Genomic DNA, 21168 nt, shown 5'->3' with positions numbered 1-21168 from the left:
TTGTATTAAAATTAAACAGTCTGACGCCCAGGGCTGAAAAACTACAAGTCGGTTCCCGTAAATTCTAATGATACCATGATATACATTATTTGGTTTCAAAATTACAATTTATTTTTCAGAACTGCAGTGCTTTAATTTTTCGGATTTAAAACGTGGTTTGTTCCCTTGAATAAAATGTTCCAAGTTGGGATGGAAAAAAAGGCTACGAATCCTGAAAAATCCCGTATACGTTTATTGATGTAGCTTCAACAGACTGCGGTTGGTGCAAATATTAAGACCGTTTCGGGTTAGAGCGAGCGGATGCTGTTAAAGTAGATTCGGCAGCCAATATAAATTACAATTATAGAAAACATTAACGACTGTAATAAAAGCAAAAATAATAAGAATAAAGGACGCGTGGAGCGAAAAATCCGCGGTCATAAATTTCGCCGGCTTTTTGTGGCGAGCCGGACGATAATGGTAGCCGAATGCCCGTTTGTTTAAAGCTACATCATTCATTTTCAACCGGTTTCGGGTCTCGCGGAGTGTTTGCATGTTCGCGTTGAATTATCACGCTTGCGGTCTCGAGTCGAAAATGCCTTGTTCGAGAATTTTCATAACAAATAAAACCCCGAACAATGGCAGCTAACTATGACTTACTGAATTCTTAAGCCTTAACAGACATGTAATATTGCGGAAGTAACCTTAAAAAAGGCTACGTGAGTGGGAAAATGTTAAATTGATTCGAAATTCAGTCCTAAATTTTTGAATTTTTTTGTTTGTTTACGACCGTTCACAGGGTTAGAGACTTTTAGGTAGGGCGTGCAGAAAAGTAAATAACGGAAAAGCGATGCGAATCAGGTGGAACTATCAGAAAATTGCCTCCTTGAAAACTCAAATTTCGGACAATTTTGACAAATTCGACACTGATAGCTTAACATACCTACATTTAAATGGCGCGCAGAGGCTGTAGCCGGGTTACAAAAATTGTTACTGCTTCATAGAGAGAATCCTAAGGAAAGGATCTAGAATTCATCAGATTTTGATGTAGCTCTCCGATTCATCTGTGCACATCCTACTATCACTACCTACTGGTGCAAAAATTAATAAAGACTCAATCTGTAGGATGCTTTCGAGTTTCCAGTCCAATCAGCGAAAGAATCACTCTCTAAAGAAATGGTTTCCCTCCATTTTGATAGAAAAATTGAACTTCAGTTAATTTGGGCATTGTTACGTACCCAACTTTTCGATTGATCATAAGGTCACTCGATTTTTCAATTGCTTTCTGTGCTTTATCACACGCAAAATGTACAGGAATCAAAACAAAATTACGAATGGTTGTGGTAGAGTAACGCAGAAATTTTCCTCAGTGCGTAAACTATTGCACTTTTCCCGCACACTCGAAAAGTGACTTAATCTAAATATTAGTGAATTTGCTACCTTTAACCGTCTTTTCATCATGAATGAGGAGAAAAATATGTTTGTCCATCGAAAAAACCTCCTTGACTCGAACGATTTGATTCTTGATGTAAGATGGGGTTTCCTCGACGGAAAATTCCAGCCACTTTTTAACCCTCAAAGTGGACGCACACACCACGCACCGAAAATGGCCCATTAAAGAAATCCATTATTGTTAGGTTCAGTTACAATAACGACTCCTTCTTCGTGATCTAGAATTCCTTTACGTGAAACATAAATCAGGCTTGTTTTTTCTTGTCTTTTTCACACCTTCGCCGAGGTGAGGGCATGCATTTGACCATCGAAACGGGCTCTTCGATGACCGAGGAAGAACCATCGACCATCGGACCATTACTTCCCCGAGTCATAAAAGCTAAATCTGTGTTTCGCCATTTTCCTTACGAAAGCGCGTATCTACACTTTGAGACGAGGGTGACTTCCAAAAAAAAACTTCGCTCCTTTCGGGACGTACGTGAAAATGAAGTTACGCTTTTACGACAACGGAGCGACCCCGTTTCAGGGCCGCTTCGATCTTTATTACGATTTATTAAACCGAGCGGCGAAACAAGGGAAACCTGTTATGAATGTTTTCATTTGCGTTTATCCGTTTGTCGGAAATGATTTACTTCCTCTCAACTTTTCTTCGGGCTTTCTTCGCTCTCCCGGACTGAAACAAAAGGAGCCCCCCCCCCCCCCCTCCGCACGTGGATACGAAGGATCTTGATCGAGTTAGACTTGCCTTTTTCTCTTAATCAGATTTTATGGTCTAGCGCGGTGAGCAAGGAAGCCTTGTTGCGAGTATAGTTGCTGGAAACCTTGAAGAGAGAAAGAACGTACCACTAGACGGAACGAGATAAGGAAAGAATAGGCACAAAACAAGGTATGAATACTGCCGTGCTCGGGAAAAACGCCGTATGAACCTTCAGGCGTTGCCCGGTTTCCTTCGATAAAGCGCGAATTTCCTGGAAGATTTGTAACTATTATTCTTTCAAGTTTTCAGATAATTTTGTTTGCAATTTCACCTTAGGTTCCTGAAAATTTCACTGGAAAATATCCATAGCTTTCCTCAAAACTAAACACCAGGGTTGCCACAGAATTTAGAAAATGAAATTCCCTGACATTTCCCTGATTTTCCTGACACATTTTGGTAAAATTCCCTGATAATTGAAAATGTGACGGATGGTTTGGATGGTTAAGAAGGCATAACTGAAAATAGTTTTCAAGCAAAATTTCTTGTTCGAATCTCGAACCCATTTTAGAAAGCAAATGAAGGTGATTTAACAAATTTTCCCTGACATTTTCGTCATTTTCCCGGTTTTCCATGACTTTTTAAAATTCAACGACATTTCCCGTCCCAACGCCGTATGAACCTTCACGCGTTGCCAGATTTCCTTTGATAAATCGCGAATTTTCTGGAAAATTAGTAACTATTTTTCTTTCAAGTTTTCGGATAATTTTGTTTGCAATTTCACCTACAGCTTCTGAAAATTTCAAGGAAAAATATTCATAACTCTCTTCAAAAATGACTATTTTCTGAGAGGAAATTCAGCAACTCTCGAATGTTCATACGACGTTCTTCCTTAGCACGGCAGAGTACACGTTACGCCGCGGTTGCCTTGTGCGACTTTCATTTTCCTTCGGATGTCTTAATAACCTGAGGCAGTTGAACCTAATTACTTAGATAAAAAAAAGAGGGCAGTTGTAAAGTAAGTACATTATCATCGCGTGGTGTGTAGAGGTTCAGTTACACGATCAAATTGAGCAATCAAACTGAAGCTCTGATTGGTGGAAAAAGACCTGAGGTGAGAATGCGACCAATGAGAGGCCCAATTTAATGGCTCAATTCGATCGTGTAACTGGACCTATAGTTATTTCAGATCTTTACGTCTCTACGGCAAAAGACCGGGGTAACATTTTTGTTTTTTTTAAACAGAGAAAAAAGTATGACCCTAATGCTTATAGTTCCATTTACTCGAGGCAAGCCTCGAGTCGGTCAGACTAGAGCTAATCTACAGCGAATCGATGATTTATAACGTAAATTATGGATTTCCTCCGTTTTCCGCGTGTCAAAGAGGGGGGGGGGGCGACTAGAGTATTTAATCACCCTGAGAGCAACTCGGGAGGGGAGGAAGGGGGGGGGGAGAAAAGTGTTAAACCCCGAAGCTTTTTAGCCCGACTGACGTGTCTCCGAGAGTATCGGTTGTCAATTCCCGAGTGAAAAGCCCGAGATAGCTGAGAAATAGGCGGTTTGAGGGACGCGGCCCGAGACATCGTCGCTCCGATGATGAAACAGCGTAACTGTATCCCGGGAGAGGCCCTATCCGTCGTATGATTCTGTGCCCTCTGGGAGTCGTGTCGAAGTGGAGTTGGGCTTTTGTGCAGGGCGAGCGACGCGACAGGGTGGACGCCAGAGGGTGGTGGGAGAAGGACTCAATTTCAGGAACGCGCGTGGAAAAGCGAAGTGCTCAAGAGGGAAAAATTAAGGCGGATTTTGTCAGACCGGTAGCCTATATTCCCGGTTACCGGGTTCCTGGGCGTTTCGGCGTTTTGGCGTTTAACCGGGTGAAAAAGTAAAATTCGATGGTTGAGCTGCCATATCATCCTATTTTCATACTTTCTTGCGACTTCAAAGTTACATTTCATTTTTCACGAGGTTTGTAGTTTTACACTGGCTGGGGCTGCTGAAATCAGTGGTGTTTTTCGGGGAGGCTTGAAAACATCGTTCCGAACAAAGTTGGAAATGGAGGAAGATTGATTTATGACAATTATTTTAGAGCTGGAATCTCGATGAGAACAGTCATAGGTAAAATCGGACGACCTTAGCAGGATTACATGCCGCATAAAGCCCCTTTTTGCAAATAATGTATTAATGGCTATATTTTAAGCTGCTATAAGGAGGGTTATTTTCTTAATACGATGAACCCAACTCGTCTTAATTCATCAGTAGAAACTCCTGAAATCATCAAGAACTAATGATCCTGTGCGATTGAGCGGAATACGGTCACGCTCACAATGATTACAATGAATCATGCGACTGCTCGGACAAGAGCGACAATGGTGCTCCTACCTCCCGCGCTAAAGGGAAAACGCCGTATGAAAATTCCAACGTTGCCAAATTGTGATATGTCGACTGTTACGCCATTAAAACCTACGAAAAAGGATCGATAAACAGGGTGTTCGCAGCGAACACCTTAATAATCGATTCTTTACCATAGGTTTAAATGGCAAAACAATCGATACATCGTAATTCACGCCACGCCACTGCTCGAGACGCTCAAGAGTCGACAGTGCACTGGAACGCGACGGAGTCTTGGAACGGCGTTCCTTTCCGCCATTTTCTCACCGATCCGCGATTCCATTCAAAGTTATTCCATTGAAAACGGAAAAGACGAATAAAAAATGACCCCCGGGGGGCGAGGAGCGGAATGAGGGGGGGAGGGGGAGGGTGGGGGGGGGGGGGTCCTGTGCGATTGAGCGGAATACGGTCACGCTCACAATGATTACAATGAATCATGCGACTGCTCGGACAAGAGCGACAATGGTGCTCCTACCTCCCGCGCTAAAGGGAAAACGCCGTATGAAAATTCCAACGTTGCCAAATTTTCCCTGATGAATTGATTATTATTCACGAAATTTATGGATATTTTTTCTTGGGATTTTCTGATGATTTAAATTGAATTAAGAATGGAATACTCTGAAAAATCGCAAGGAAAATATTCGCTCGTTTCGCCGAAAATTTGTTTTCGAATGAATGAGATTTGGCAACGCCCAGAGGCTCATACGCCGTTGTCCTTAGCATTGCAGTCGCATCGCATACATCGGATTTTGGATCACCGTTCAGGAAAGATGTTGCCAGATCTCGCCGACTTGACGTCGAAGTGTGAGAGGTGATTCAATTTCTAGATTCATCAAAATTGACTACTTTCAGCGAAGGATGGCCTGGCCCAGCGAAACCAAAAAAATCTTGCTGGAATAAGACGATATTTATCAATTGAAAGTTTGATTTTATGTGCTGGTTACACGCTTAGATTTCCATCGATTTCGGATCAAATGGTGACTGTTGCGCACCATCTACCATCAAATTTCTGCGGCCTGCAAAAATTTGATGGTAGATGATGGAGCTGTGGGGCTCATCCTTCATCTGATTTCCACACAACCGTGCTTAATTCATGCTTATTTCAATCAACACGCTGTTTTACTTAATTTTACTCATGAATCTAGATAACTCTCGGCCGACTTGACGTCGAAGCGTGAGAGGTGATTCAATTTCTAGATTCATCAAAATTGACTACTTTCAGCGAAGGATGGCCTGGCCCAGCGAAACCAAAAAAAATCTTGCTGGAATAAGACGATATTTATCAATTGAAAGTTTGATTTTATGTGCTGGTTACACGCTTAGATTTCCATCGATTTCGGATCAAATGGTGACTGTTGCGCACCATCTACCATCAAATTTCTGCGGCTGCAAAAATTTGATGGTAGATGATGGAGCTGTGGGGCTCATCCTTCATCTGATTTCCACACAACCGTGCTTAATTCATGCTTATTTCAATCAACACGCTGTTTTACTTAATTTTACTCATGAATCTAGATAACTCTCGGCCGCCATCTTGGTCATCATTTTGATCGGAATTTGACGTAAATTTGAGCAGGTAACCAGGCCATTAGAAAACCGAGTACCTAGTTTGATCGATATGGGACAAAGAATTTGGGTTCATACTTCAATACTCAGAAGTCGTGTGTCCTTTCTTTCCAGTATTGTTGATAACGTGCATTCAATGGCGTTCCGGCGATTCAACTTGATTTCTTCGAACAGTTTGTAATGAAATAAATGATAATCATTTGTGCCACAAGTTCGGTTCTCCGTGTGGATCAAACAAATTTCGATGCATTAAGCCGAACTTCAGTTCTTGTAACGAGCCTCTTTCTCAGTTCGGATCAATGTTTATGTCCAAATGAACAAATGGCCTGGCAGCAGACAGAGAAGAAATTCTCAAATTATAACACCGTTTCTCTCTCACACATTTCCTGATTTTATCGGAAATTTTTAGACACAATGATTATCTCTCACGATTTCGTCGTCGTATCCTAGAAAAAAGAACGTAACTCCATTCTAAGGTCACAGAATTCGTCACATGATATGAATTCTAACATTTTTCCCTATAAGCTAAAAAAAATTGATCCCTGTAGATTAAATAGCTGAAGAAGACTGCACGAAAACAAAAGTACCAGAAATCTTGTTTTCGCTCTCTTGGAAATTAGGAAAAATTGAAATACGCCCTTTACGTTAGAGGAGCGACGTGACTCAAGCATTTAACATATTAAAAGAAATATAACCGTGCAATTTCTGAGCAAAATTTTGCTTCTTTTTACCAGTATGTAGAAGAAAAATCAGTGAAAATTTTAAATTTGAAATACCAACAGTTTAGCAATCACTGGGGAGAAACACATTGGATCTAGAGTCCAGACTCTTAAAAACATCGACAAGAAAAAATACTCTTGATTCAATCGGATTTAAGCTTAAATCAAGAACCAAGCTTCTTAATTTGAGCGGATTTCATTTTGATTTAAGCTTAAATCTGATTGAATCAAGAGTCCTTTTTCTTGTCAGTGTTTTCAAGAGTCTGGACTCTAGATCTAACGTGTTTTTTTTTCCAGTGAATGAATGAAAATTTGGTGACGTTGAAATGACGACTCTCTATAAATAGAATGAGAAACGACGTGTTGTTTCCCATTTTCACGGGAACGTTTCACTCACTACAACAGCTCTGAAATAGCTCGGAAAGCAGAAATCTGAAGTTTCCAAAATGACCAGCATCGGCTCATAACCGCCCGACAAGTCCGGGACGGTATAGGGGCTCGAGGAGAAGTTAAGTCGAGCCGAAAAGTTCATCGCGAAGTCACGGACGAGGGCTTTTTGAGGCCGTCTTTGATCTCGCGCGGCCAAATTGGTGTTCTGAGAGCTCTGACGCGAGAGGGGCGGGGGAGCGACATTGAGTTCTGATCGGAATGCTGATTGAAATTCTTGCCCTCGTGGCATTATTAGGACCACATCGATAAAAAAACGACGCAACTCCTATTTTAAACCTCGCGCAGATACGATGTTTTCGCTCGGAACGGTAGTGCTCACTTTATAAAACAGGACCCGGCCGAACAAAGTCGAAGTCAACTCCGTTGACCGGGTTTCCTCTAGTTTTGAAATTGCCAACTCCGGCGACGAGGTTTTTTCACTTCCGCATTTTGAGCTGGAATAAATTCGATTATCGATCCGCTTTGGCAACGCTGTCGATGAAGGTGAGGTTTCTATTACCTCAGAGGTGAGAATAATATTATTTTTCTCCCTCCATCGCGAGTAATATAGGTCCTGTTTTCAATATTCTTGGACATCGCGCGGTTGGCACGTGGGGTGAGAATCGAAATCCTATCCTTTGAAGCAATTTGTGAAGGGGTGGGGTTAAGGGAGCGAGCTACCGTTGAAAACTAGGAGGAGAGGAAAGACGATGCTAACGCGATGGTCGATAAATTAGGGCAAGTCCCGGATAGGATGATAAAGGAAAACTTGCAGCTTGGAGTACAAATTTTGGTTCTGAACGACGATCTGACAATGAGCCACAAGACGCAGTGTTCGGTTCGCCTAAAGTTGCATGGCTAGGCAAAAATTCTGCCACGCACGTCACTATAGATGTTTGTAGGTTTAAAGGGAAATATTTTCACCCCTCTCTAGTACACCATATCAATTTGAGTGATCTAAAAACACGGAAAAAGGCACCCGACAACTTACAACCATATTTTGTCACATCATTTGAAGTAGACGATTTGAAAAAAATTTTCAGTTTATTGAATGTTTTTTTTTGCCTCTCTAATTCTAAATGATAGTTGAATTACTTATAAGTTGTTTAAAAAAAAACTGTGTTACGCCAGAATAAATGGCTGCTATAGTCAAAAGAGGCTTCATAAAATCGTTTTCGAAGAGAAACTAACTTTCGAGGCTCATCTTAGAACGGAAATTCTTATTTCTGCTTCCCTAAATAGAAAAGAGTGTTCTATTTTCGACGCAACCTTGTGATTGGTTCTTTCAAAATAGAGTTTGATATTGAAATTAATTTAGAACTTTAAGAGACAAAATTCTAAACAGCGTGATGTAATATTTGGATGCGTCCTATCCATTAACATTAGACCACAATCCCCTCCTGTCTAAATTCGTCGTCATTTTTTAGAATACATAGAAGCGCTCTACTTCTACAAAAATAGTGAATAACTTCGCCCTAGGCTCACAATTCAGTGAGAAAGACGGACAAAGCCTGACCCGCCACTTTTGTACTTACATGACGTAAAAAGATCTCAAACGTTAGAATCCATCCGAAGCAGGAAAGTAAAAAGATGCTCCTTTATCACTGGCAAGAGAAGCCGGTCCACACCTTACGGTCGAAAATACGGTCCGGATACGGGAGTGCGAATAAGTAAACAAGCTGCGCGCTACAACAGCTTTCAACCCTCCCCCCACCCTCTTCAGGGAGACCCTTGTTCGCCATCGTTCAGGAAGACGATGGAGGAGGTCAAGCGAAAGTTATTTTCGAGCTTGTCTGTCGCGGCGACATGTTGCCTTGTTTCTGTTGTCTTGTCCGACAATCTCTGCACTCTTAGAATGAAATGCTGTACCGATAAAGAAGAATCTTAGCAGTAACTAGATTCCTGATCATAGATGATCCCCAGTAATAATCCGTAATAGATCTATTAATTAGTAATAGATTTCTATCAGAAGTCATCAACCATCCGTCTAATTACGGTTACTTGGTTGGTTACGGTTGCTTGGAAAGTTCTGTCAGAAATGTACTGCCGTCTACTTTTTACTGAAGAGTGATTATAATGGGGTTGTTGCGAACTTTTGCTAGAGCAAAAAGAAGAGTTGTTTCTGTCAGTAAATGTCTCAAAAATCACGATGAGCGCATTGGCAAAGTTTGAAATGCACTCCTAACTTCACAATCTGCGTAAGAAATTTGCGTTTTTTGAGCTTCCCGCTTCGCAAATGATACTACGGCACAAATGAACATTTCCAATATTTCCGGAGCCAGAATCCGGTACCTAGGATCGCAATATCCTTAATTACTCACTTGGACCGAAAACCTCGGTATTCCATGCAAACCGAAGTTCGGTCTCCGTAATCGGAGTTTTTCTCCCTTTATGATCCACCCCCTGTAGAACTTGGATCCTGACAAAGACAATAACATCAACCCGATTGTAATTTGATTCAAATCTGACCAACTGACCCATTACCTCTTCCCACTGTACTGATCCCCTAACGTCATATTTCAGATGAGGAAATTGAGACGTGGAGGAAGCTCGGAAATCAGTCGAAAACCCATCACAGCATCATCCGCGCTAGAAATGTTATGATATCTGCGGGAACGGCAAATGTAGTGGGGTCGGGGGGGGGGGGTAGAAGGGGGGGCAGAGGCCCGAACTCGGAGGCTGGTGGGTTTAGGTCCTACTTGGGGCTCACCGCAGCGACACGTGAAATTGGGTCGTTTCAACCGATCGGAGAGCGATCGACGGCCGGGTCGCACACAGGTTTCAAAGTCCTAGTTCATGAGGCTAAAACCTAATGAGACAATTTGACTACACTGAAAAAAAACACATTGGATCTAGAGTTTAGACTCAAATATCAACAAGAAGAAATACTCTTGATTTAATAAGATTTAAGCTTAAATCAAGAACCAAGCCTCTTAATTTGAGCGAATTTCCTTTTGATTTAAGCTTAAATCTGCTTGAATCAATAGTCCTTTTCCTTGTCGATGTTTTCAAGAGTCTGGACTCTAGATCCAATGTGTTTTTTTTCCAGTGTACATGTTGCAGTTAGGAACTACAATTTCGGGCTAATCCGTAAAAGCATCTTTGTACATGGGAAAACAAACGGTGCATACGTTGTTTCTACAGTGAGCTAGAGATTGTAGTCTCTAATCGCAAAATGCAGTCCAATTAATCTCCCTACGAAGATCTATAGGTTGAATAGAATAGGTAATCAATGATTAATTATAAAATCTTAGATTTTGGATTCATTTTCTTTGGGTGTCATCGTCCCATAACCAGTAAGTTCTTACACATGATACCTTAAAAGCACAGAATGCAGAATACGAAGGAAACACACGCTAATACGTTTCCCTGATTGTCTATTTGAGGTGAATTTAAATGATCTAGGGACGATATCCATGCAACAACACGCAGGGCTGCTACCCAGTCTGTGTCTTTGAGAAACAGTAATTATCGTAATCTAAGATTCTATGGAAGACACTGATTTGTATGGTAGGACGACCTCATAGCCAAAGGCAACCCGGACGACCGCCCAAGAGATGGGCACAGAGCTGCCTTTCATCCCTGGAGTGATCTCTCTCATCGCCATCAAGTTCTATTTTTCATATTTATATACTAATTTAGAGGCTAGACAAACAGGGTCACGGCTCTAGTCAGAAGTTAGAAGAAGAATAAGAAGACACTGATCCAGACCGTATACCAGCGTTAATACAGAAGTATAATATCAAAACTTGACAGTCAATGTGCATTGAAAATTATGAGATCTGAAGTCACTCATTAACTCAATGTGACAGAAAAATCATCGTAACGCTATTCTCTGCATGCCCATACGATAATGACCTACCTAAATTTGTTTCCCTAATTATCAACATCAATTGTTGATGAATCTTTACAAGTTTGAAGTTGTACATTCATCATTGATGCTACTGTATGCTAAAAATAATTTTCTTTCATAGATTGACGGATTACGATAGGTAATGATTGTTTCCCTAAGACGCAAACGACGCAGTTTGCGATTGCAATGTTTTGGCTGATCTCGTCCCTAGATAACTCAAAATAATCTTAAAATTTCAATAAAACTCCGCAAATTTGATGCCATGTTGCTGATGAAGTTATAATATAATTTCATAGAATCCGAAAATCATTTGCATCACGAGAGCACCGCAACGTACGGGCGGTTCAAGCTCGTGAAACAATCGGATTCATACCTTCATGACCCGGGTAAAAACATCTTTACTGACAGTCTACTCGAACTCTCAGCTTTCGGTAATCCGGAAAAAGTCAAAATTCTAGCCCCTTTCTGAACCTTTAGCGAAGGGAAATTGGCTCACTGTGCGGCGCGCCGCAAGCATCCGCTACGGACCCACGAATGCGATTGCGGTGCAGGGCCGCTTTGATTACCCGACTCGTGTTACGTCCGGTAACGGCGCAATTGATTTTCATGGCCCTCTATCTGCCCAACGTGTATGACTAATGTGTCATTCTGCGCTTGTAAACCCATTTCCTCGCGTTTTTCTCCTTTTTTTCAACCGGGGGAGCCTCCGTGGGAAACGAACCCCCCGTGGTCATGGCAACGGAGCTTCGAGACCGCTCTCTGCATTACCGGGTTTCCAGGATAGCTGTTCGTCCATGTAAATTGAGCCGCCGAAAGAAATATCCCGGAATATTCTCCTCAAAGGTAAGTATACAGTACTTGAAGGACCATTCGCAAATGTGTGTATCTAGTGTTGCTAATAATTAGGAACTTCGCCGTTCTTCAACAATATAAAAATAATTTAACCCCTTTGTAGAATATTCAGGAAAATTAATTCAGAGGGCAAACATATAAAATTGAAATCCGAAGATTGACAAAATAATGCATAAAAGCCGCATGAACGCAAGAGCTTGAAAAACCATTCGGGGAAATGGTAAATGTGTATCTAGTGTTGCTAGGAATAACTCATAGGAACTTCACCGTTCGTTAACTCCATAACAAATAACTTATCCCCTTCATAGAGTCTTCAAGAAAATTATTTAATAAAATTGAAGAATTCCAGAGGGCAAACATATAAAATTGAAATCTTTTGATTGGCAATAAAACGCATAGAAACTGCATGAGCGCAGTTTTAGCAGCAACAAAGGCATTAGTCCCATTTTCCTGAATGGTTCATCTTATGGGTGGTTGATCATGCCGTTTATTATGCCTCATTAAACGCATAGCTTATAAAAAAATTCGTATAGCATTTGTGTTATTAGGTTCAATTCAACTCATTTAGAAAATTTAACGATTGTAAATAAAAAATCTATTCCAACTAACGTGAGATTATAACACGTGAATAAGTATAAGTAAATGCATACAAGCATTTCATTGTGCTTGGTTACTTTAAGCGTTCAAATTAACCTGTTGTTTCGTTACAACTGTTTGCTCGAGTTCAAGGCTCATTCTGGCGATACACTTACATAAAATTCATATTTGCGAAAACATCAACGTTTTTAATGGTAGTCAATGTTAATCCCAAAATGCTGTAGCACCGAAACCTGGTTGGGCTTCATTTTTAAATAGCCACTCAGGGCTTTTCTGTATTTTTGACACATATATTTATGAATGTTTCGAGTTTATGAATCTCCAATGATCCCATCGTGGCGAGACTTATGCCGCAATCACACGCTGAATGTGGAAGTCATCGGCCCGATGCCTGAATTTTGCGCGTGTCGCACAAAATTCAGCAAAGATTCTCAGCGACCATCGGATAATGTGGTTTCAGGACATTCCGTTAACGATTTTTTGTCCGCGCACCTGTTTTGTCCAGTAGTTCACGTCCACGCGCAAAATAAGAGTTGTGTTGAAAGAAACTATGCAAAAATGAATAAAAAAGGGGAAAAACCAAAAAGCACGCAATCATTAGTTTTAACCCGTTTGTACATCGATCTTTTAGTATCAAATACGTCTATTTTGAGCGTTTGGTCGCGCGTACACCACACTGCAGCACAGTAAATGCGCAAAATATAAAAGAAAAAATTAAAGAGCTTTGGGAATCATTAAGTTTAACACGAAACCACCTTAATATTTACAAAACACATTTTATATTTTTTTTCATCAATTTAAATGAGGAAAATCCATGCAGAGTGTGCAAAAGTTTCAAAATCATGAGCTGAAAAACGCCGACTCCACGATTTTAAATACTACAGCCAAACACGGAGCGGAGCGGCGCGCGGCGTGCTGCCGGCGCGGCGCGAGACGCGCACTAACACCTACAAACCTAAGGGGATACTTCACGCATTGCGCAATGCTTGAAGTATCTCCTTAGGTTTGTAGGCTTCAATGCGCGTTGGGAGTTGGCCAGCCTTGCCGCAGCGTGCCATGGCGCCTCAAGCAACTATTTCACAACAGATGTGTTGCACGGTATCAAACGAAAGCGGAGGCGCTCCAACATTTTAAGAATGTTAGGCGTCCTTTGAGAGTACGAAGCTTTCCTCGCAAAATAAATTAAGGTACTACGGCACGAACTCCCCTGCCGAAAAAACGCGTGGACATGAACTACTAGAAGAACCAGGTATACGGACAAAAAATCGTTGTCGAAATGTCCTTCAACCGATAATGTTGGATTTGTCTGAACTATTCGAATGGATTTGATACACATCTGGCTGAAAATAACTAAAATTTGCGAAATTTCAGCCGTTGAGCGATAACTTTCATATTCAGCTCTCAAATTCAGCGCGTGATTCCGGCATGAATAATCTGAAAAAGGAGAGATGCGTAAAAAGAGTAAGATGGTGGACAAGAAGGAGGAGTAGAGGAAGCTATGAAAACAAGCCAAAATATATTTATTTGCGTTTTAGCCTTACTAAAATTTTCTAGAATGACGGATCGTAGTCTTAAATAGTAAGTCGTTTACTTGGCCTGTAATCACCAAGATTGTTAAAATACAATTACGCTTTAATTTAACTTTTCTCTCCAGAGCGTCTGGGAAGTTGGAGAGAACGCTTCCACGGACCGCGGACCCCTCGGTCACTATTATCAGATAAAGACCCCCACAACTGGGGATTTTTTTCACCCCTCATCATTTCACGCATGATTTATTTTACATCCCTTTAAAAAAGGGGAACCGGGAGTCGGGTGGAATCTCGGCGAACCATCAACCGAGGGTCGTACGAATTCTTGCTCTCCGCGATTTCGCGGGCGGAAAAAAGGGGACAAAAAACTTCGAAAACTTTCTTGAATTATAACAACTCTTTTGTTTTCACTTTGTCTCGCCCCCTCCTCCCACCCCTCGCCCTTGGGTCTTAAACGCTAGAAAATCGCGAAGACGCCGTCTTTTGTTCCCTGCTCCGCAAATTATTGCGCTAATTCATGTTACAGCTTGTTACGAGGACTTGCAGGGTTTGTTCCACCGCGCGTCAATATTTCGTGGCTCCTTTTTGCTTTCTTTTAATTCTCGAGTCCGTTTTGGTTGTACATTCATTTTTATGTCTGTACAACTTTTACCACTTGTTTTTCCTTTCCCTCTCCTCCTTTTTCGTGGATTTTGAGGATTTACTGTATAAAGTCTTCACACTTACAGACCTGGGAGTCAACAAAGCGATTACTTGAGCGCCAAACTAAGATTTCATATTTTGCACCTTGTGAAATGGTTATTTTTCCCTTTAATAATAACTTTCGATTGTTTCATGCAATACTTGCCCTCCTTTGAATACGTCGCAATTTAGACCCCCCAAGAAATATTAAATTTGATGTTTAATTTTACAAGGTATCGCGCTGTGTTGAGGAGAATCTGGATAAGGCAATTCCATGGTTTGGATTAAAGGAGCCTCGTACGGTTTTTTTCTCAGATTTAACTGACTGAAAAATATGTAAAGAAAAGAGAATATAAATTTTCCACTCTGTGATATCTCAGCGCGGCGTTTTCTACATTTAGGTAAAGAAATGGAGGATCGTAGATTAGATTACTCTAGCTTAACTCCTCCAATAATTGTTTATTATATTGAGACCGAAGTTGTCCTTACGTTTAACTCTCTCAATAATTCTCTTTCTTTGATTTCTCAAATTATAGACAACGGTAAGATATCCAGGGCCGGATTAAGGGGGTGGCCACATGGGCCGCGGCCCGTGGCGGCAAATCTAAGGGGCGGCAAAAACTTGCATTCTTTTAAAGTGTAGGTATAAAAAAAATCGGATTTATGTAAACAAAATTACAAACGAGAAAAGGCGACAAAATCTCTCATTTCCTGAGAGTATAGTAATTTCTAATTTTGTCGTCTCTTGGTTATACAAGATACAGCACCCTCAATGAGTCGAGTTACGAGAGAAACCAAACACGCAATATGGCCTAGAACGACGCGACTGAGAGAGATATGATGACGAGGACTTGAGATGAAAAGGAGAAGCTCTCGACGCGGCGATCGGCATGTAACACATATTATTAGCGCCTACAAGACTGCACGAATACTTCACGTATTGCATCAAACGTAGTGCGGTCATTACGGTCAGCGTGAAACGGATAGCGCCTACAAGAATGCATGAATACTTAACGCATCGCGCCAAACACAGTGCGGTTAGCGTGAAACGCATAGCGCCTACAAGAATGCCTGAATACTTCACGCATCGCGTCCAACACGGTGCGGTCTGCGTGGCGCGGCGGCGGAAGTTAAAATCATTGAACCACATTTATGTTTGTTCTTTCATAATTTTTTCGTTCATTTCATATGAATGGGAGGCCTTGTCCACACAGAGATAGGTTTACGGAACTTAACTTTCGCGCAAAGTTTCGAGAACTTTTGCTAGTAGTGTTGACAGGGCTTTTCCAAAAAATGTGTTCAACAAGAGTAAATGCGTCTTATGCACCCCTCCCGCGCTGGCACGTTCATTTGATGGTTTTTATCGAGTTTCAAAACGAATGAGAAGGGGGCGGCAAAATATAGACGGCCCATGGACGGCAAGTAGGTGAATCCGGCCCTGAAGATATCCATTCATAAGCATGCTTCGGTATTTGACTGCCTATCGGTATCACGATATTTGTTAGAAGGGAGTTCTAGCTGATTTGCCGTGCTGAGGGAAAGCTTCGCATGAAAATATTCTTCGACAAAACATTTATTAAAAATAAATATATGTTTCCTTGAAAACTTCAAGACTCCTAGATGAAAATTTGAAGGCAAAACTCGTAAAAAATCGAAGGAAAAACGCTCAAAAACTTCTTCAGAACTCTGTAATCTCCCAGAGGAAAATTGGCAACGCCAAAGTATGTTCATGCGACATTTTTCCTGAGCGCGACAGTCATTTAGTAATGAGTATGATCCATTCTGGTAGATTGCCGTATTTATATCGTTATTTAATAACTTTGATCAATTGATAGTATTGCTAAGCTAATATTGTATTACAGAATTCGATAAACTATTTAAGAATCGAATTCCGGATGCGTTAAAAGCGAAAGAGAGAATCAATAAATCGAGAAAAAAGCGTAACTCGGTACTTAACGTCCCGTAATCTTCAAACCCTTCACCCTTTTAGTTCAGTTTTCAATCCTGAAAAGTTATCATTCCCTCCGATCTTAATGTTCCAAAACCGAGCGAAGCCGTCTCTCTGTGCCTTGCCGCCGGTCGCCAGGGTGACCGGACTCGTCCGTGTACCGGCTTTGAAAGTGGCTGCGTTAAAATTGTTTGTTTTAAATTACTTTGCCGGCCAACGGGGTGCTTTCCTTTCACTCCAAAGTATCTTTTTCGGCAACTTATTCCACGTCTTCTAATCGATTGCTCGATTCAATTTATTTGGCACGTTTCTCAAAGCGGCGATCGTATTTCCATGAAATTTTTCGTAAGACGTTTTTCAAATCCCGAAAATTCCTAGTTTCTCTCATGAAAAGAACAAAACAGCCTATCAATGTTGCCAGACTTTTCCACGCAAATTGAATTTTTACCAGGAGAACTTCGAGAATTCGTAGCTGAAAATTTTACTAATTTTGCTTCTAAACCCATGCGAAAATTAGATAAATTTTGACGAAAATAATTAAGTTTACGCTCGTAAAAAATTACGTTGTTTGAGTCAATTTCGCATGAGTTACCTCCAGAATGGAGTTACCTTCCTTTGAGTGGGAAACGACGTATCGTATACAGCCCTTTTTCCGAAAGGAGTACGCGCATCGTCGTTTCCCGAGATTTTCAGCGGGGATCAATGATGATCATCAGGGTCGTGACAAAAATTAGTGCAAGCTCGTTACGTAAGATCTCCACCAGAAGATAGCACCACCTAAATCAGAAGTCCAAAGCCCAGAATTTGTCCGCCTGAGTACGCGGAAAAAATAACCTAACATCATTCCAAGGTTGCAAAGCTGACTCGAAAAATTAAATATTTCATAAGAACGTGACAGCAATTTTTGTCCAAAATGTTTGTGATTTTAGTTTTAGGTTGGATAAAAATCAGCGAGATCTTCAGTTGGCAGTGCCTGGCGGTTTCCTTGCAGGACCTCAATTAGAGAGTGGAAATTTTGCAACCTTTAAGGGTGCTTACGTTCTTTCGCGGGCGAAACGAAGATTTATTCAAATTTTCGGGGAGCACGAACGCTTATGGGACTCCCTTTTGGGCCGGGTTTAATTAGAGGGTGCCGGGAGTTGGAATCAACCGTTATGACCGCAGCTGTTAATCGCCACTTAATACGCTGATGAAAACCATTAAAGAGGGCGTGGCGGCGGGGGCGGAGGGGGGGGGGGGAGCGCGGAGGGATCCATTTGTCAGGAACCGGGATCCCTTTCCGGTGGAGCCTCTTCGCACAGACTCCAAAATCAGCGCGCCGCACAATGGATCGAGTCATGGGAGAGGAAGGTCATGATTTTTTTTACTAAATCTACAAATGCAGTTGTGAAATTTTACATTTTGAGCGGTGTTTTCGAAAATAAATTTTACCAGAAAACCAATGGGAGCACTTTTAAAACGTCCAAGTTTTGTAACAGTAGAGTTATGAACTTTTAAAGTTTCCAAATTTTGTCCGATTTCTCCGATTGAATCGTTCCACTGTATGCCGGATTTGGAGATACTCTTTCCTTTCCACGCCGTTTTTGATTTTCTTAGGACCGTATTCATAGTCTGTTATGAACTCTGAACCGGCTCCTTTGCTTAGAAGTCTCCGTGTAGTTTACATTGTGATTTAAGGAAGCTTGTGGACATTTTAACATTGCTTCAAAAAAGGGACGGTTTTAGTAGCACGGTAGTATGGATCTCCATCAGCCACCCTTAAATTCAACCCAAATGAAGCCTTCTAAGAAGGGGCGCTGTTTAAAGGATGACTTTGAATATGATCATCTGGCCCTTGGGGGTTGTATTTACATCGTTCCTTGATCAGTTCATGAAAAGGACAATTTTTGCCAACCTCAAGTACAATTGAGTAGTATAACTTTGGAAATGGATCCGTGTACAATAATTTGCCGCAGCAAAATTTAAAAATATGGGGAAGGAACAACGGAATGATTTTGACGCAAGTTTAGGAGGGTGCTCAAGAAACGACCAAGAAGACAACCCTGAGTTGGCAGCCAACTCGTGAAAAAAACGCGGACTCGCGGGAGCCATCGTGGCGACGTGAACGATTGATTATCGATATTTCCCTATTTAAAGCTACGGTAAAGGATCGATTATTAAGGTGTTCGTTGCAAACGCCCTGTCTATCGATCCTTTTCCGTAGGTTTAAATGACAGATCAATCGATAAATCGTAGAGCACGCCAGCGGGAGTCTGCAAGTGTGGGGTGGCTTTGCGTGTGAAACAAATTTGCCTAATTTAATCAGCCGACTGGAAAAGATTTTCGCCTAGAGGGGCCCGAGGCAGGGAAAACTAAGCTCGCTAAGCACGGACTCGCTTCAATGGAATGCCGGTATTAGACAATAAATCTACCTTCCCCGGTTTTTTCATCTGCTTCCTCCATCCTCTGCCCGGCATTTCCCTGACACCGACGAGTTTCGTGAGAAAGTTTTATTTTCCTCTTTCTTTCTATTAAAAAACCCCGGATGAAACAAAACTGATTAGTTATTACACCGGCCTAAAATGGAATGACATTCGTCGTTTCGAGGACGATGGAACGCAACTTCACTTCAAAATGGATTAAAAGTAGTTAATTTTTACACAAATTCGACTGAGTTATTTCTGTATACAATTTTACGGATTTTTCCTTTCAAAGAAAAAAATTGTGAAATTTTAAACCAGAAATTCCCGAAAAATTATCTGGGTAGAAATAAAATACTCGAGTGGAACTTTCGGACCGTTGAAATGTAGTTACTTTGCTGCGCAGAAAGTGGAATTGGAAATATGTCAGAACAAACGGATTCTGTATAGAGGCTCAACGTACCGAGAAGATTGACTGCAGGTTTATAAGTGTCCACAATTACTCCTCAAAAAGGAGAAAAGGCTCCGAATTTCCGAAATATTGTTACCTGAAACACACAAAAGAGCAATCGTTAGCAACAGAAGGGCGCTGAGGACACACAAAGGAAAACGTAAAGAACATCTAGATTATCAGACAGTTTTTGATCATACACCTCGTCATCGTCACTTTCCGGCCAAAGTATCACCAGCGTCATGCGACATTTATACATTTCCGCCGCCGCGCCATTTCATTCTCTTACATAGAAATATCTCAGTGAAGCTGTCCGAAAATTTTGCACTTGATTTTGTTTGGGCTTCCGATAAAATTCAATGAAATTTTCAAACAGATTCAACCAACAATATCTCTGTAAAAAAATAAAATGGAAGCGGAAATTTTGAAACGTCGCATGGCGCTTGCGATACTTTGGCCGGAAGTTGAAGACCTTATACGTATTTTGTTCGCCGCAACGATATTGTTTCCTGTTACCGATTTTGTGTTATTTGCGTAACTTAATCACAACCAATGAGCGCAAAGCAGCTAGAGGTGCGAGGTTAGAAATCTTGTTATTAACAAATGTACACAACAGTCGTAACAAGCTCCAAGGGCGTTCCGATCGTTCCGAAACAATGTTCCAAAAACGTTGCAAAATTGTGCAAAATAATTAAACGAATAAAAATAGGCCACGCCCCTTAGCATAAAAAATATCCGAACAAAATACGGTTGTTCCGAGATGTTCCGGGTTGTTTTGTCGAACAAAATACGACTCTTCGTTTCCAAATATTTGAACGACGAACACTGGAAAAAAACACATTGGATTGAGAGTCCAGACTCTTAAAACCATCGACAAGAAAAAATACTCTTGATTCAATCGGATTTTTGCTTAAATCAAGAACCGAGCCTCTTAATTTGGGCGGATTTCCTTTTGATTTAAGCTTAAATCTGATTGAATCAAGAGTATTTTTCTTGTCATTGTTTTCAAGGGTCTGGACTCCAGATCCAATGTGCTTTTTTTTTTTCCAGTGAAGTGTTGATCCGATTTCCGCGAGAAAATACTCTCAAAGCTATCTTGATTCAACCTTGTCTCCGGATCCATCGTCAAAGCGCGAAATAAATAGATTACCCGTTCCTCTTCTCAAAAACTCGGACGGATCCGTTCCAGGAATCCGGACCGGAAAGGTCATCCCGCGCCAATCGGAGCCGGAACGAGTTCCCGCGGGGGAGTGAAAAACGCATCAATTTTTCAGGGCGGGTCCGGGATGAAATTGAAGCGGCTAATTAACGAGGGCTCAATCCAGTCGTTGCCGTGTCCGGAGAAGACGGGGCCGAGTCCCGGCGAAGTAAAAATTAAGTTTTAAAAACGGAGGACGGTCGCACGGGGTGGGGTGGGGGCGGGGTGACGGAGACACGGGGTGGCGAAAACAAATGTTCCCTCACACAATTTAATAATAAAGTTTTTGACACAGAAAAATGAGCGTCTCAATTCTTTAAAGCGCTCCCTTTCCGCTCCGCGACTCGGTTCATTAACATTTCTTCGAGTCCACCTTGAGACCCGGGCCGATCCTGATTGTTACCGTCTTGGCGGGTCTTGAGGACCTGAAACA

The 21168-nt window shown here is 41.4% G+C and overlaps 1 protein-coding gene across 1 annotated transcript in view; it reads right to left on the bottom strand.

The window, feature by feature from the left end:
- LOC109031015 (neuroligin-4, X-linked) overlaps window positions 1-21168 on the bottom strand; it is a 649145-nt gene that overhangs the window by 331333 nt on the left and 296644 nt on the right. The gene's annotated exons all lie outside the window — the stretch shown is intronic.

Source organism: Bemisia tabaci, chromosome 3 (assembly GCF_918797505.1).
Source record: "Bemisia tabaci chromosome 3, PGI_BMITA_v3".
Classification (NCBI taxonomy): Eukaryota; Metazoa; Arthropoda; class Insecta; order Hemiptera; family Aleyrodidae; genus Bemisia; species Bemisia tabaci.
Note: the sequence above shows the minus strand (reverse complement) of the source record. Positions and strands in the feature narration are given on the sequence as shown.